Source organism: Trichosurus vulpecula, chromosome X, assembly GCF_011100635.1.
Source record: "Trichosurus vulpecula isolate mTriVul1 chromosome X, mTriVul1.pri, whole genome shotgun sequence".
Classification (NCBI taxonomy): Eukaryota; Metazoa; Chordata; class Mammalia; order Diprotodontia; family Phalangeridae; genus Trichosurus; species Trichosurus vulpecula.
Window position 1 is genome coordinate 51,118,729 of NC_050582.1, and position 18,364 is coordinate 51,137,092.

The 18,364-nt window shown below is 37.2% G+C and overlaps 1 pseudogene; it reads left to right on the forward strand.

Annotated features, from left to right (window-relative positions):
- The first annotated feature begins 5,828 nt into the window (after positions 1 to 5,828).
- Positions 5,829 to 8,956, forward strand: LOC118832535 (annotated as a pseudogene).
- The last annotated feature ends 9,408 nt before the right edge of the window (positions 8,957 to 18,364 follow it).

An 18,364-nucleotide genomic window follows, 5' to 3' on the forward strand; every position in this document is an offset into this window, starting at 1 on the left:
TAAACTAAAACAACTGAAGAGACGTTGTACTGTCTTTGTAGAAGAGGAGAGAAATTCTAATTTGGAAAGAAAACTATTAAAAACAAATGGAAGAAAATATAAACCTAAATCTCAAAACGTTACATGTAAATGGCTTAAACATTCCAATGAAAATGAAAAAGAAAGAGTGACAATGGATTTTTTAAACTATACAATCTGTTGTTTACAAGATAGATGTTTTAAAAAACAAAGATGTATACAGAATAAAAATTACTGGTAAAAATTTACAATGCATCAAGGGAATCCAAAGGCAAGAGTTGAAATTATGTTATCAATCAGACATTCAACAAACATTTATTAAGCCCCTACTATGTGGCAGGCACTGTTCTTAGTGCTTGGGATACAATTAAAGGCAAAAGATAATTCCTCCCCTCAAGGAGCTCAAAACATAATGGGTAAATAACAAGCAAATAAATATGTACAAATGCCCAATTTACAAGGTAAATAGTAAACAATTAATAGAAGAGTAAGGCATTGGAATGAAGAGGAATTTGGGAATAGCTACTTATAGTAGGCAGGATATTAGTTGGACCTTAAAGGAAATCAAGGAAACCAGGAGGTAGAGATTAGGAGGGAGAGCATTCCAGACATGAGGGGCAGCCAGAGAAATTGCCCAGAGTTGAGAGATGGAGCATCTTGTTTACGGAACAGCAAGGAGGCCACTGCTGCTGTATTAAAGAATACATGAGGGAATATAAGAAGATTGGAAAGTATGAGGGGGCTAGGTTATAAAGGGCTTTGAATACCAGACAAAGTAAAAACATTTTCAAATGTGAAAAGGCTAAACAAAAAGCTATATTATGTTTAATGGAACCACAGACAATAAACCAATATCAATATCAAACTTACATGCTCTAAATGTCTTAGCATTTAAATTCATAAGGCAAACATTAACTGAGCTACAGGAGTACACAGATGTAACGGAATAGTGGCAGGAGATTTCAATATCTTTCCATTTTGCATAAGTCTAACTAAAAGATAAACAAAAAGGAAAATTTAGAACTGAATAAATTGCTGGAAAAAATAGACCTTAAAGACATATGCTATATGAAGTTGGAAAAGAATATGTATATTTATAAAATTTTACAAAATTAACTATGCACTGGGGCACAGAGATTCTGCAAATAAATGTAAAAAGACAGAAATTGTAACTGTATCCCTAACAGATCATAACATGATAAAAATAATTATCAATCCAAGGACCACAAACAAAAGACACAGATCCAACTGGAGACTAAACAATATAATCCTAAATAATGAATGGGTCAAAAATTAAATCAGAGGAAAATTGGTAATTATATGAGAGAAATTATAATGATGAAACAACACTCCAACATTAAAAGGAAACAACTAAAGAAGTTGTCCAGAGAAAAATCATATCCCTACAAACATAAATTAACAAAATAAAAAATATTAAATTGAATATGCATTTTTAAAAATTAAAAATCCAATAAATAAACATAAAAGTAGGGATGTTAAAATTAGAGGAGAAATAGACAAACTGGAAACCAAAAAATATTATATAAATGGTAAATAAAAGCAAAAGCTGGTTCTTCGAAAAGAAAAATTGACAAACCTTTAATCAATCTAGTTTTAAAAAAGATGGTAAAAAATCAACTCAATGAAACAGCAAAAAACAAGGTGAAATCACAACAGAACAAAAAGAAATCAATGGAATTATCTGAACCTGATAGGAAATTATAAAATTGAAAACACAAAATATATAGAGGGATACTTTTAAAAATGTAAAATACCCAAACTAATAGAAGACCAAAAGACATCTTGAATAACCCAATCTCAGAAAAGGAAAAACAAGCTAGCTGTAAAAGGTGGGGGGGAAGGTCCACCTGGTCCTGAGGGATTCACAGCAGATTACTGTCAAATTTTTAGAGAACAATTACTACCATCACTACACAAATAATTCTCTAAAATCAACAAATTAAGCACCTAATTAGACTTCTTTTATGAGACAAATTTAGTCCTAATACCTAAAACAGAAAAAAAAAGACATAAGGAGCACTATAGACCAATATCATTAACAAATATATTGATTCAATTTTTAAAAAATCTTTTCACACTGCAGTAATTAATCAAAGAAATCATTCATGAAATCTTCTTTAATTACCCCTTTAGCTTAGTGGATAGGACATTCGACTTAGAGTTAGGAAGACCTGGTTTTAAGTCTGGCCTTGGGCACTTATTAGCTGCGTGACCCTGGGAAGGTTACTTCATCTCACTGGGCCTCAGTTTCCTTATCTGTAGAATAAGGGGAGCTGGGATGAACTAGATGGTCACTGAGGTCCTTCTAGCTCTAGAATCCTATGATACTGAATCTTTCTGTAAGCACCAACAGGATTTTCCTTTGCCGTATTTCACCTAAGCTATATTTGTTTCCCTGGATATCTTATATTTCCCTAGAAGGTTATAACATCCTTGAAGGGAAGGACTATGTATTTCACTTTGAATCCCTTGCACTTGCTATATTTTTATGAAGCTGGATGTCACAGATGATAAGCTACAATGTAAGAAGCCTAGAAGACATGAGAAACTCAAGAACTGGCACATGACAGTGGAGTAGTTTTATTTAAACTTCTTTATGCCTCTCTTCTCTCTTACCAGAAAAAAGGGAGAAATTTTATGACAGGTCTAGAACCACCAAAGCTGACTTCACAAGATAAGACCGAGATATCACACAAGGTAAAAACTTCACAAAACATCAAAGAACTTAAATGCTCAGAGTTCTCCAACTCAGTGTCCCCATGTCTCAAAAAACAACTCTGCACCAGACAAGGTGAACACAAGTGACCATTTAAGTTTATGCTTCAGAGTCTGGCTGGGGAGGTCTCCACCCAGTCCCCCAATGGCAGTGACTCAGACCTCATCAAACAAGAGAGAATAGACAAGGGGCTCTTAAATTGGAGTCTATGGATAGATTCCAGGATAGGTCTATGAACATAGACATAAAAATACTTACACCTTTGTTGTCATGAAATTCTAACTGAAATTTAATGTTTTTTTTATAATTATGAATGTAGGCAACAAACCACAGTAGTATTACGCTACATCAGAATGCCAAAAAAAAGTCTTAACACAGAAAAGGTTAAGACACCTCCCAGAACAGACAGTGATCTTGCCCAGAAACAGGAAGGAAAAGCAGCAGGGGGAGTATTTATGCAAAAAAAGAATGCCCAAAAGGAGTAAAAGCTTTAGTAATTGAGAGGATTACTAGAAATCCAACTGGGACCAGAACTCTCTTTCTGGAATTTATCCTGGAAAGGGACATGGCTAAACCAAGTAGAAAATATTGATTGAACATCTACTTTGTACCAGGCACCCTGAATAGAAAGATCTATATATCCCCATCATATCACACACACATCATAAGTGCATAAATGCACATGCAAAAGAATATACCTAAAAGAAATAAAAGATAGTTTGGGAAAGGAAATGGTGCAGTGCTAGGTCTGGAGTCAGGAATACCCAAATTCAAATCTGACCTCACATACTTACTAGTTGTATGACCCTAGGCAAATCACTTCACCCTCTTTGCCTCAGTTTCCTCATATGTAAAGTGAGCTAGGAAAGGAAATGGCAAACTATTCTAGTATCTTTGCCAAGAAAACCCCAAATGGGGTCACTAAGAGACAGACATGACTGAAATGACTAAACAACAACAAATGGGAGAGACTTGAGGCAGAGTGGCAATTAGGAAGCTATTACAAAAGTCTGCATTAGAAGTGATGAGATCTTAATTCCAAAGGACACATGATGAAAAATGTTAGCCACCTCCAGAGAGAGAACTGATGAACTCTGGATACATATTAAAGAATACTTTTTCCACTTTCTTTATTTTTCTTGGGGTCTTTTTGTCTCTGTTTTCTTTCTAACATGGTTCATATAGAAATATGTTTTGACTGACTTCATATATATAATCAATATCAAATTGCTTACCTTCTCAAGGAGGAGGGAGAGGAAAAGGGAGGGAGAGAATTTGGAATTCAAAATCTTTTAAAAATGTTGTAAATGTTTTTCATGTAACTGGAAAATATATAGCAAAATAAATAAAAATCTACATTTTAAAAAAAGTGATGTGGTCTAAAACTAAAGTGATGGCTTTATAAGTAGTAAGGAGGAGTTAGAGATGAGAGAGTTGCCATAGAGGGAGAAATGATAAGATTTGGTGAGGGATTGGATGGAGAGAGGAGTGAGGAGGCGACAAGAACACTGAGGTTGTGAATTTGAGAGCAGGGGAGGATGGTGATCCCCTCAACAGAAATAAAAAGAGGAAGAGTCCAAGGTCAGCCAGGTCTGTGCAGCAGCAGAAGGGGTAGGGACCAAAGAACATGGAAGGAAACTCTAGATTCGTGATCAAGGATGAAAGAGAAAGGACAAGGGCCAAGAGATAATGCCCAAGAGAAAACATCAGATTATGAGCACACAAACCAATAGAGAAGCTAATAAAGACACAGAAAAAATGAAAAAAAAATACATAAAAAGAGTCCACAACACAGTGAACAATTATCACTCCATGAAGGAACATTAAACCAAAATTCCCTGATGAAAAAGAATTCTGTTGACTCCAGAGAGATTGTGGAATAGCAAGAAACTCCAAAATGGCATAAAAGGGAAATAAAATTTTTAAAAGAAGATATTAAGAATTAAATGAGGTCAGAAGTCAAAGCCCTCAGTACAACATTAACAAAAACAGCAGGATAGAAAAGCATTGAATGCAACACAGAAAATCTCCCCAAAGAAGTAGTGGCTCAGAGAGAAAATAACAAATCTGCAACACAGAAGACAATTTGGCAAAAGAAAGCACAAGGCTTTAGCATTAAGAGATCACATGAATTCTACACAAACCAAAGCAACTGACCTTGGAGACAGGATACACAGAGATAATGTGGATCAACATCTCCTAGAAGATAATGGTGTTCACCTGATTTTACTTAGCATGATCTTCTGGGACACCTATAATCCTTCAATTGTCTCTACCTCTACCTCTATTCTGTCTTTGAGCTCAATACATTTTGCTTTCATTTCATCTGATTGTTCTGCAGCTTCTCTTTTTCCAGATTGCCCTTCACCTCCTCATATTTGCATCCCCGAGTCAGGATCTCATGTTTCTTCGAAGACACTTGTACCTAAAGAGAAGCTCGTGGTTTCATATCCAATCCTCTTTTGTTTTTCATATATTGAAATGTCTATTTCTGTTAATGATTGTCAGTCAACACTTATTAAGTGCCTCCTACATGCCAGGCAATGTGCTAAATAATACCCTGGAAAGCTCAGCCTACTCCAAGGGTGGGAAGCTGCGGCCCTCGAGGCCACATGTGGCCCTCTAGGTCCTCAAGTGCAGCCCTTTGACTGAATTCAAACTTCATAGAACAAATCTCCTTAATGAAAGTATTTGTTCTGTAAAACTTGGACTCAGCCAAAAGGCTTCACCCAAGGACATAGAAGGCCATATGTGGCCTCGAGATCACAGGTTCCCCACCCCGGGTCTATTCAATTGAGGAGGGATGAGAGGGACCAAAGTACTTTGAGGCATTATTGAAAATAACTTTGTGGGGGCAGCTAGGTGGTACAGTGGATAGAGCACCAGGCCTGGAGTCAGGAGAATGTGAGTTCAAATCCAACCTCATACACTTACTAGCTGTGTGACCCAGAGCAAGTCACTTAACCCTCTTTGCCTCAGTTTCCTCATCTGTAAAATGAGCTGGAGAAGGAAATGGCAAACCACTCTGGTATTTTGCCAAGAAAATCCCAAAAGGGGTCACAAAGAGTCGGACATGACTAAACAACAAAAAAGAGTTAAGAATGATCACGGTAAGAATACAGGGTATGATTATGCCTCACAACTCCAGGCACAAAATGATTCCCACCACTAAATAAAACTTCAATTCAACATTGTTTCCTTTAGGAATAGATATTTCTGAGAATGAGAAATATGATAAAAACCAAAATTAGGATAAGAGCCACAAAAGCAATAACAAAGATACAGAAGAGATTTCAAATTTTGTACTTCTTCTGAAGGAAATAGCTAGATTTAATGCTTTAAGTTTTGCAAAGAATTTTACATATGCTCCCTTAGTTGATCCTTACAACAATCCTAGGAATTAGGTGCTATTATGATCCCCATTTTGCAGATCAGGAAACTGAAAGTAAAGAGCTTAAGTGACTTGCCCACCATACAGGGAGAAAGTGTCTCAGGTTGGATTAAAACTCAGGTCATCTTGACTCCTGGTCTAACACTGTACCCCTTGTGCTAGTGAGGCTAAAGAACAAGTAAGGGGATAAATAATCACATGAATACAGTCAGAATCAAACTCAGAATAGACTAGAAAGGAAGGGAAAATGAGGGGACAAAGCAAAGGAATGCTTCTTGGAGTAGGTCATTTTTCAGTCCTGTCTGACTTTTCATAGCCTATTTGAGGTTTTCTTGAAGTGGTTTCTCATTTCCTTCTCCAGCTCATTTTACAGATGTGAAAACTAAGGCAAACAGGGTTAAGAGACTTGCCTAGGGTTACACAGCTAGGAAGTGTCTGAGGTCAAATTTGAACTCAGGTCTTTCTGACTCCAGGCCTGGCACTTTACTACAGTGCTACCTACTTGCTCCAAAAAAAATTACCAAATGGTATATCACCTAAATTCACAAAGGAAATATTAAGATAATTGCAATCAGTAATACAATATTTGTAACAGATTTTAGTATTCTTTTCTCAGAGTAAGATTAATAGAATGATCAATAAGCAAAAATCAACCATTAAAAACATACATATTTCTCAGAATTACATGGCACCTTTATAAAAATTGGCACAGAAAAAAATTATAAATATAAAAGAGCAAAAATCATAATATCGTTTACATATCATATTGTTTAAAAATGGTAATTAATACAAGGAACACAAGCACATGATAATAGATAGCATAGCATCTATTAAGATAAAGAGAAAAAAATTTAAAATAACATCCTGAATGAGCAAGTAAAAACTAAACCACAGAAACAATAACTAAATAAGAAAATGATGGTGAAATAAGCAAATATAATAAAATAACAAAAGAGAAGATGTACTAGGAAGGTCACAAAATATATACAAAAGGCAAAAAGAGGTCATCTTGAAATTTAGAGGATAAATAGATAAGAAAAAAGATTATAGAAATGATAAGCAAAAACTAAAGACTGGTTGTCTGAAAAGGCTAACAAAAATCAATAAACCTATAGCTACCTTGCTTTTAAAAGTGTGAGAAAAACCAAGTTGCCCAAATAAATGAAAAAGGGAAAATCACAACAGAGAAGGAATAAAAATAATAATAATCTATTATTCACAATTATATCCTAGCAAAACAAAGAGTCTAAAAGAAATGGAGAATTATCTACAAAAATATGAAATATAAAACCCAAACTAATATAGATCTTAGTCCAAATGCAGAAAATGAAATTGAATAAACTATAAATGAATTCCAGTGGGGAGTAGGGGGTGGGGGATGTGGACCAGAATGATTTACAGGGGAAGTCTGGCAAATGTTTAATAACATTAATACCTATGCTAAACCAATTTTTCTCTTTTGAAAATAGTCAACAAAACTCCTTTTATGAGATAAATATAGCTCTGATACTCAAACCAGAAAGTATAAAGCAAAGAAATAAACACAAATTAGTGTCACTAATGAATATTGATGCAAACACTTTAAATAAAATCCTAGCAAAATGACTCCAGCTACATATCCAAAACAACAACCAACTTGGAGTTCTACCAGGAATACAAGGATGGATCAACATTAGGAAATCAATTAACATAATCACATTAAAAAAACAAAAGGACCCAAAACCAAACGATCATATCAACAGACAGAAGGAAAAACCTTTGACAAAGCACAACACTTATTTATGCTAATGATCACAAAAAGCATAGACACAGAAACACCATTAATAATATGATAAAAAGTACACATGTGCAAACAAAAGCTAGCATTATTTGCAATGGGAAATACTAGCAGCTTTTCTAGTGAATTGATTAGTAAAGCAAAGATGCCCACTCATCTCATTATTAATTGACATATTCCTAGAAATATCAGCATTAGAAATAAGATAATGGAAAGATATGAGTCCTTAACATTGGCAAAAAAGAGATAAAATTATGCCTCCTTGCAGATGCTGTGATGGGTTACTTAGAAAACCCCAGAGAATCTGCAAAGAAACAGACTAACAGCTTCAGGAAAGTAAATGAACACAAAATAAATCCACAAAACTGTCAGAATTTCTATATAGCGATAGCAAAATCCAGAAGGAAATAGAAAGGTAAATCCCATTCACAATAACAACTAAATGTATAAAATCAAAATCTACTAAGATATACTCAAGGCCATATAAATACAATTGCAAAATATTCTTGTAAGAAATACAGAATGATTCAAATGAAATAAGAATAGAAGAAGCAGAAGTTGGAGTTGTGTATCTGTTCCATGACATCAAAGATACTACAGTGGGCACTCTTTCCCAGTGGATCACCAGTCAGGTCTACGGTTTAAGGGGACTTAACATTTAAACTTCTGGACATCGGAAGCTACTTGGAGAAAGGTGGCTATGGGCAAATTGCCTATCAATACCTAGATAATCTATGAGCTACAGGATATTTTCAATCTGTTGCCTGGCATCAATTTGTAAGAGTTTGTCAAGGTATTTTACCTGAAGGCCAATGATCAGATGATGGTTTTGTATGTGGCCTCACTTGTCCATTCAGTGATCTCCACGAACAGCCTCATCAACAATAAGATTGCCAACCATGATAAAAAGAGGGGCAGGACAAAGGGGGAAAATAAGCAGATAAAAGATGGCAGAGAGACAAGGAAAGGCAATGAGAAAGGGGATGAGAAAGAGAAAAGGGATAAGAAAGAAAAAGAGAATAAGAAGGAAAAAAGGAAGAAGCCAAGAAAGAAGAGAAGAAAACAATTTTTTTTTTTTACATTTGAAAATTAAAATATCAACAGTTTGCTTTCTAGATAGTTCTGTTGCCTCATAATTGAGATTATAAAATTTTCTTAACAAGAAATTTCTGCCCTAGTCTATTTTTTGCTGGTCGATCATTCAGGTGAGTAGTTGGCTAGAAAGGACTGATACTTTACCTAAAGTGGCATTTATAAGACACTGGCATATATGTATTGGAGATTTTGTAGTATAGGCATCAAGAATTGTGGGGAAAAGCGAGGAAGACAAAGCCAAGCTATTTAATCCAGTTTGCTTTATTCTTTACCAATAAAACCATGTGTTGAAAAGTCTTTGTCTGCCTTTCTTCCTATTCCCCAAGCTATGCCATTTAGGTCAGCACCCAAGCAGTTCCTCAAACCTGCTGTCCCTCTGAGGCATCCTCCCTTCCCCCACCAAGAGACTTCATTTTCAGTTTCAGCATTCAAGATCCAGCTCCCTATACTACTTACCTTCAAAGAAATGATTAAATACTTTGGTTTTCTTTTTAATTTTAAATAATTGTCTGGGTACTGAGAGGTTAAGGAATCTGCTCTGAGTTACACAGCCAGTTACATATCATAGGTGTGACTTGAACTGAGGACTTCTTGACTCCAAGAGATTGGCTCTATCCTAAGTGCCTAGCATACAGTAAGCACTTAATATATGCTTCGTCCATCTAGTCCTTAAGTTAGCCTCAAAGTGCCATATGGGTGAGTAATTTATTAGATTGCTTCCCCCATTACCCACAAACCAACATAAACAAAAAGGACCCAACTGAAGATACTTGCTCTTTTGGGGACATAGAACCTGAGAACTATTTCAACTAGACCTCTGTCTAAATGCTAATCCTGAGGAAAAGAGGCTCTCAAACATGGGCAGGGTTGGACCAACCACTGGTTATTGAATGGGACAGGGCTCTTCTGGAGGCTAAGAGCCAGCACCAGCTCCCTCACTCAAGGCACATACAATCCTTCCCATCTGCAGTCACTCCTTGGCAAGGACAATGAAGAACCTACCAGAATCCCTAGCACTGGTAAGGCCCCAGGGCTGGTTCATACCACCCAGCAGCAGCCTGCAGGCTTCCCAACAGTGTTAGCAGCTGAACACCACGGCTGGGCTCCCTGAGAGATTGTTTGCAGCCTGCCTGGTCTGCATTCCTGAGCCCCCAGGGCTTGTCCACTGCAGAGCTATAAACAGTAGTCAGCTATGAAGGCCCTGAACCTCCCCTGCATAGTGAGGAAGCAGGTTATTAGCTACTGGGGATCTATTTATTTATTTTTAATAGTATTTTATTTTTCCCAATTACGTGTCAGGACAATTTTTAGCATTCATTTTTACAAGATTTTGAGTTCCAATTTTTTTCTCCCTCCCTCCCCTCCCCTCTTCCAAAAATGTTAGGCAAGTTGATAAAGGTTATACATGTGCTGTCTTGTAAAACATATTTCCATATTAATCACAGCTGTGAAAGAAGAAACAAATCAAAAGGAAAAAACACAAAAAAAGAATAAAGTGAAAAAAATAGCTTCCATCTGCATTCAGAGTCCATCAGTTCTTTATCTGGATGTGCATTAGCATTTTCCATCATGAGTCTTTTGTACTTGTCTTGGATCATTGTGTTTTCTGACAAGAGCTGAGTCAGTCATAGTTGACCAGCACACAATGTTGCTGATACTATATATAATGTTCTCCTGGCTCTGATCGTTTCACTTTTCATCAGTTCATACAAGTCTTTCCAGGTTTTTCTGAAATCAGCCTGTTCATCATTTCTTATTGCACAATAGCATTCCATTACATTTATATGCCACAACTTGTTCAGCCACTCCCCAACTGATGGGCATCCCCTCGATTTCCAATATTTTATCTCCATGAAAAGGGCTCCTGGAAATATTTTTGCACATGTAGGTCCTTTTCCCTTTTTATGAACTTTTTTGGGATGCAGACCTAGCAGTTGTTTTGCTGGATCAAAGGGTATGCACAGTTTGATTACCCTTTGGTCATAGTTCCAAATTGCTCTCCAGAATTGTTGGATAAGTTCACAATTCTCCTAACAGAGCATTGGTGTCTCAGTTTTTCCCACATGCTCTTCAACGCTTATCCTTTTCCTTTTTTTCATATTAGCCAATCTGATAGGTGTAAGGTGGTACCCTCAGAGTTATTTTAATTCATATTTCTCTAGTCAAAAGTGATTTGGAGCATTTTTTCATATGGTTAGAGATAATTTTGATCTCTTCATCTTAAAACTGCCTGTTCATATCCTTTGACTATTTATCAATTGGGGAAGAGTTATAGTCTTATAAATTTGACTCAGTTCTCTATATATTTGAGAAGTGAGGCCTTTATCAAAGATACTTTCTGTAAAGATTGTTTCCCAGCTTTCTGCTTTCCTTCTAATCTTAGTTGCATTTGGTTTAGTCTGCATAAAAGCTTTTTATTTTAATATAATCAAACTTACCCATTTTACATTTCATAATGTTCTCTCTCTCTTGTTTGATCATGAATTCTTTCCAGCCCCACAGATCTGACAGGTAGACTATTCCTTGTTCTTCTCATTTGCTTATGGTGTCACCCTTTATGTCTAAATCATGCACCCATTTTGATCTTATCTTGCTGTATGATACAAGATGCTGTTCTATACCTAGTTTGTGTCATATTGTTTTCCGGTTTTCCCAGAAGTTTTTGTCAAATAGTCCTTATCCCACAGGCTGGGGTCTTTGAGTGTATCAGGGTATAGTATGTGAATGTGATGGAACACTATTGTGCTATGAGAAATAATAATGGGCATGGTTTCACAAAAACCTGATGCAAAGTGAAGTGAGCAGAACCAGGAGAGCAATTTATACAATAACAATTCTGTAAATACAAACACCCTAAAAGATTAGGGAATTCTGATCAACACAATAACAACTACAAATTCAAAGAACTCATGATGAATCATGTTGCCCACTTCCAGGTAGAGAATTGATCAGAATAGACTGAGGCATATCTTTTAATATGGCCAAAGCAGGATTTTTTTTTTGCTTGACTATACATGTTTATATTTTTTTTCCCTTTTTCAGAAGGAGGAAGGATAAAATGAAGACCTGAAAATAAAATAGTCGAGTTTTAAAGAGAAACGGGTATAGACAGGCGAGGGAGGGTTAAACAGCATTTCATATGAAAAATATCTTGGGGGTTAGTGGACTACAAGACTCAATATCAGTCAGTGAAATATAGCAGCCATAAAAGTTAATGTGATCCTTTGGCTGCATTAAAATACACAGAACATCCAGGAATAAGGAGGCGAGTCCCATCATTCTCTGTCCTGGCTAGACCACATGTAGAATATCATGGGCACCACCACATTTTAGGAGGGATATTGGTAAACTGAAGAGCACTCCTAAATAGCAGATCAATTGAAAGAACTGGAGATTTTGTAGTTGATACACTTTAGAGGGGATGTGAAAACTGTCTTCAGGGTTTTGAGAAGTAATATGGACAAGCGATTGGGTTTGCTCTTTAGTCCCGGGGGCAGAGTTTAGGAGCAATAAAAACAGCAGAGATAAATTTCATCTTTTTGTAAACAGGAAGGTAGGCTCTTCCCTTCAGATATTTGAGTGCAAGGTCAACACTATATCTATCTTTGCATCCTCACTGCCTAGTAACATATTCACAGAAAGGATACCATAGGAAGATGGGTGGAGTAACTAATTAAGATAAACCAAAGCGGACTGAGGAGAAATAAGCAAATATTCAAAGAGCCATCTCAGTTAGACAAGTACTTTGCATCCAAAGATACCAAGTCAAAATCCCATGAGGAAAATAAAAGTATTAAAATAAATTCTGTAAGGACTCTAGATACAATGCAACAACTCCAAGTAGCTCTAGAATGGATCAAAATAGCAAATAACTGAGTGAAAATCCAAAAAATAAGTATAGAAGATAGAGTTCTTGAGGGAGAAATCTTCAATTGTTATCAAGTCAAAGAAGGATTGAGGGGGCAGCTAGATGACCCTGGAGTCAGGAGGACCTGAGTTCAAATCCAGCCTCAGACACTTGACACTTACTAGCCATGTGACCTTGGGCAAGTCATTTAACCCCAATTGCCTTGCCTTTCCCCCTCCAAAAAAAAAGGATTGAGGATAAATGACAGAGAAACTCCAAAATATTAGATCCTCCCTGAAAAGAGAAGAAAATAAATGATGCAAAAATGAAGAGGCAGAAGGAAACTTAAAGTCAACAGATAGGATTGGAAAAATACATAAGAGTTCCACAAAACAAGACCACTAAGCTTGAAGATAGGATGTGTAAAGAAAAAAAAAATCTAAAGACTACCCACAATCTTTCAGTTAAAAAAATATTAGAAGAAGACCTGAAGACCATATTTTTGGAAATCACACAGGATAAGGGCCCCAAAATATTAAAATCAGATAGCAGCATATATATTAAGATCCTCCACAGAACCCTAATGGAAAGAAGCCCAAAGTTTAACTCTACTTGAGACATCATAGTCAAAATCCCTGCCAGTCTTTCTTTAGAGTCTCAGTCATATTGTCCCCTGAAGCTTACATAATGTAGCCTAGCATTCCCAGTCCCATGACAGAATACATACATCCATACATATATGTGTGTATGTATTCTTAGCCCTACATACTTAACACAAAATACTGTTGACACATTATAGCCCATTTAACAGAAATTGGGGTCTATGGCACATCTTTCTATTTCTGGGACATCTACATGAAACTCCAGGGCCCTAAGAAACCTTCCTTCTAACCAGACCTACCTCCAGCATTGAGGAAGCCAAGCACTGTCCTGGTCTCCCCACAGAACTCAGATCACAGGTGAACTGTCAATTGTCACCCCCACGCCAAAGCACCTGATAATCAGCCTTCTCTGGATATGAAGCTGCAACCACACAGTGCTCTCTCCTGCATTTAAATTGCTTGTCTAAAAGGCTTCTCCTTTTGTGCCTTCACATTTTTCTAATGATTTTAATTGCCAAAGTAATTATCATTTGTCAGTTCAGAAATGAAAAGGAAACAATGATAAATACCAGACTTTGGGTATTTATTCTTGGCTCTAATAACTTTTGCTTATTACCCCCATTTGCATAGAAATATTTGACTTCAGGTGGGCATTTTTTTAATTCAGTCAGTGAAAGGATTTTTTACGCTTTGACTGAACTGCTGCCTCTCAGGTGAGGTGACCTACTTCCTTGTGGAAAATCCCCCACTGATACCCAATTTACTTCCCACACAAAAGCACAGGGAAGAAGGAGAGCTAACAGGTTTTCAGCATTCTCACAGGGCGAGGGCGGGAGGTGGAAGATAAGAACCAAAAAGCAAGTTACAAAAATAACTTCCCAAAAAGTTTGGAGGGGAAGGTAAGGCTGTCCAGGGGACATAGGTCTCTAACTTTGGAAGATGATGTAAGGAGGTTGACTCAGGCCCTCACTCAGTGGGACCTTAGGTGCTCTTATCAGAAATAATACCCTGGATGAGGCATGAGGCTAAATCTGCTTGTTTTGACACTTCTCTAGGACTCAGTGATGTCATGGGGGGATGGGGAGTTAGAGTCACGATTACAGCTCCTCTCTACCTTAGTAGATTATTCTTCCTGACTTTATCGACGCCATCCAGTCCAACTCTCTTCATTTTACAGAGGAGAAAACTGAAGCCCAGAGAAGTGAGGTACTTTCCCAATGTCACACAGGTAATGACAAAGGCAAGATTTGAACTCAGGCGCTTTGATTCCACACCTAGCACCTGTTCCACAAAACTACATTGCCTCTAGTTCAGCCCTTGTCCATGGATTTTTACCGAGGAGAAAGCTGTGATCCACAGATGGGAATAGCCTTGCCAAAGATCACAAAGTCAGGCAATGACCTAGTCAGGATGAAAAGCCTCTCTCTGGCACCACCTGGGATCGTAATATTCCAAGTATTTAAAAATACTGGAAGCAAGTAAATTCTTTAGTCAATTGAAAAATGAAAAATCTATACATTTTATTTTGAAATTCCATGCCGACACACTTTGAGATATAGTTTCAGAACTGAATCAGTGTTTGCCAGAATCGATTAGTCATTCATTAACAAAACATAATAAGTAAACTTGCTACCTGCAAGTCTTATATTATTTACCATAACAGTAGCTAAGAATCCCATACAAATCCCTCAGGACACAACTAAATCTAAAAGATTAAGCATCCGGTAATTCTGATGGAATGCCTCCTCTGACAATGTTTCTCACACCTCACAGGCATGGCAAAATGAGGAGATCGTGATATCCTCTCCGATTCCCACCTTGACACTTCCTCTGCCTGGGCTGCTATGGGAATATCCCCATGGGAGTATTTTCCTCCAATCGATTCAGTCAACATTTATTAGAAAGGCAGTGTGATTTGACAGAAAGAGCACTGTACTTTCCAATCTGGCTCCAGCCTATCTTTCTGTGCCAATTACACCCTCACACTCTCCATTTCAGCCAAACTATAATACTTGGTATTATATTTTCAGCATTTCCTACCTTCATCCCCTTTTTACACAAGCTGTCCCCTGTGCCTAACACTCTCCCTCTTCAACTCCTTTTCTTGGAACCTCTACCTCTCTTCGAGACTCAGATCAAATCCCACCTCCTGCAAGAGGCCCTTGCTGATACCCCCAATATTGGTGCCATCCCCAACAATGACTTCCTAATTATTTTGTAGTTACTTATCCATACACATTTGCCATCTCCCCCCTCTCTGTTACCACAGAAAAATCTTGAGGAGAGAAAATGTTTTATTTTGTATTTCTGGCCCCAGCAGCTAGCTCAGTGTTCAGTACATGTTTTTAATGGGCCAATATGTATCACAGGTGGAACTCGACCATGGGCCTTCCTGATTCCAAGGCTGGCTCACTATCCTCTATGTCAGGTTGCCTCACCTGGCACATCATAGATAGTTGAGAAATGTTTGTTCAATTGAATTGAAGTGGACATGAAGCATGTGCTGAGTCAGGCTCCGGTATTGACCAGCTGTAGGCAAGTCATGTAACACTTCAGAACTCAAAGTCTCCATCTGGAAAGCCAACACACTGATGCTTACAGTACCTACATTGCAGAGCTACTGTGAGGAAACTGGTTTGTAAGCCTTAATGCAACATTGAAATGTGTGTTACTTATAAGCATCTGTTGTGTGTTTCCAGCGGATGCCAGTCATGGATGCACTGAATATGTATCCTATGACTCTGAATTTAAGGCTACAGTACTTCTAGGTCTCTATTACATTTTTACATTCATTTATCAATAGAGCACTGGACTGGAGTTCAGAGAAACTTGGATTCAAATCCCACATCAGACATATACTAGTTGTGTGATCCTGGGCAAATTACTTAACCTCTCTGTGCCTCAGTTTCTCCATTGGTAAAATGATGGGGTTGGACTTGAGGTGGAACCCTTGAACAATGAGACAGGGATGCAAGCCTAATTGGTTTTTTTAAAGGCCAGTGGCCTATTTAAAAAAAAAACTTTATTGCTATTTTTTTTGTTTTTTAGAATGTCTTCCAGAACTCCTTCTCATACTCATTCCTAGTAAGCCACACTATATAACAGTATTTTTAAAAGAGAAAAACAATGGAAAGAAAATTTAGGGAAAGACTGAAATAAAAATTATCAATATATCAAAAAAAAGTCTGAAAATATGTAATATACCATTCAACAAAACAAATTGAACCCTGATTTAGAGATTACTGATTTCTGAAGTGTAAATGCTCACACTGAACATTTAACAATCAGCTCTAAGCCATTCAATGCTCCAGTATTTTCCTAGATGGGAGTGCCTTCACAAATCTCTCCTTTGGCCTCATGTTTGTTCTTCATAATGTTGCAACATTTACTTTGATTTTTTGATGCGTTCTTTCCACTGTTGTGGTCTTTGTGTATATTGTTTTCTTGGCTCTGCTTCTTCCACTCTGCATCAATTCAGGTAGGTCTTTCCATGCTTCTCTATATTCATTACACATGTCATTTCTTATAGTACAGTAGTATTCCATTACATTCATGGGCCACAATTTGTTTAGCCATTCACCAATCAATGGGCATCTACTTTCTTTACAATTCTTTGCTAATGCAGAAAGTGCTTCTATAAATATTTTGGTGTATTATCAATGACATTCTTGGGTTATAATAAGCCTAGTAATTGAATCTCGGGTTCAAGTGGTATGGACATTTTAGCCCCTTTATACGCCTAATTCCAAATTCCTCTCCAAAATGGTTCTGCGGACTCCCCACCCTACCAACAACCCTCTAGTAGATTTGTGTTAATAAATGATTATTGACTGACTAGGACCCTTGCTTATTCTTACCCCTGGTATTAAGAGCAGAGGATCCAGGGGAAAGATGGAGTAAGTTGGGGCAGCATTCACAGTTCCATGTAGTTATTAATTACCTATAATGACAAAATCTGTCCCCAACATAGAGATGAAAAGATGCACCTCATTCCATTCTTTGCCAAAACAGGGGTGGATGCTATGAGACATTGCATATACAACCTGACTTGGCTGAAGTGTTAGCTAGTTTTCATAGTTTCGTTTTATCATTGATTTAGCACCTGAAAAAACCTTAAACATCATCTAATGCAAACCCTTATTTTTACAGAGAGATGAAAGGGATTTTCTCAAGGTCCCATAGGTACTAAGTGGCACAGCAAGTATTGAAAACTAAGTCCAAATTCCCCCAAGTTGTGCTGGAGTCCTTGTTTTTCCTTCTTTTTCATCCTTTGTCACAAGAACTGGCTGGTTAGGTGGGGGAATGGTGAGGAAGAGTTTCTAAAACGAAGGCGATGTTACTTTTTAAAAAATCAATAAAAATAAACAAAACAAAAAAGAGAAAAGAATGAGAGATCCAATCTTTGCAGAGGTGAGGAATTATGGGTATGGAACAGTGTCTATACCGCCAGACATGACTGATGTATTGATTTGTTTTGCTGAATTGCTTTATTGTTCTTTCTCTTGATTTTTTTTTTGTTTTTGATTTTTATTTAGTGGTGGCAGATGGCTTGCTGCATAGAGAAGGGGCAGGGTTGGATATATTCCAAAATAAAGGTAATATAAAAACAAAGTATAGCAATTAAGAATGAAAATAAATCAGTTGTATTGGGCTACAATAAATCAACATGCATTCATCAAGTCTTTACTAGGTTCCATCTTGGGATATAGCCTCAATAGATGGTGAATTTTCTTGAATGACACAGTTCTCAGCCTCAGTCTCCCCCTTAGAGTGAGAGGACTCAGGAAGGATCAGTGTGGTGAAAAGATTGTTGGAATTGGAGGACCGGGAGTCAAAGCCTGCCTCTCTCACTTACTAGTTGTGTGACCCTGAGTGAATCCCTTTCCCTCCCTGACCT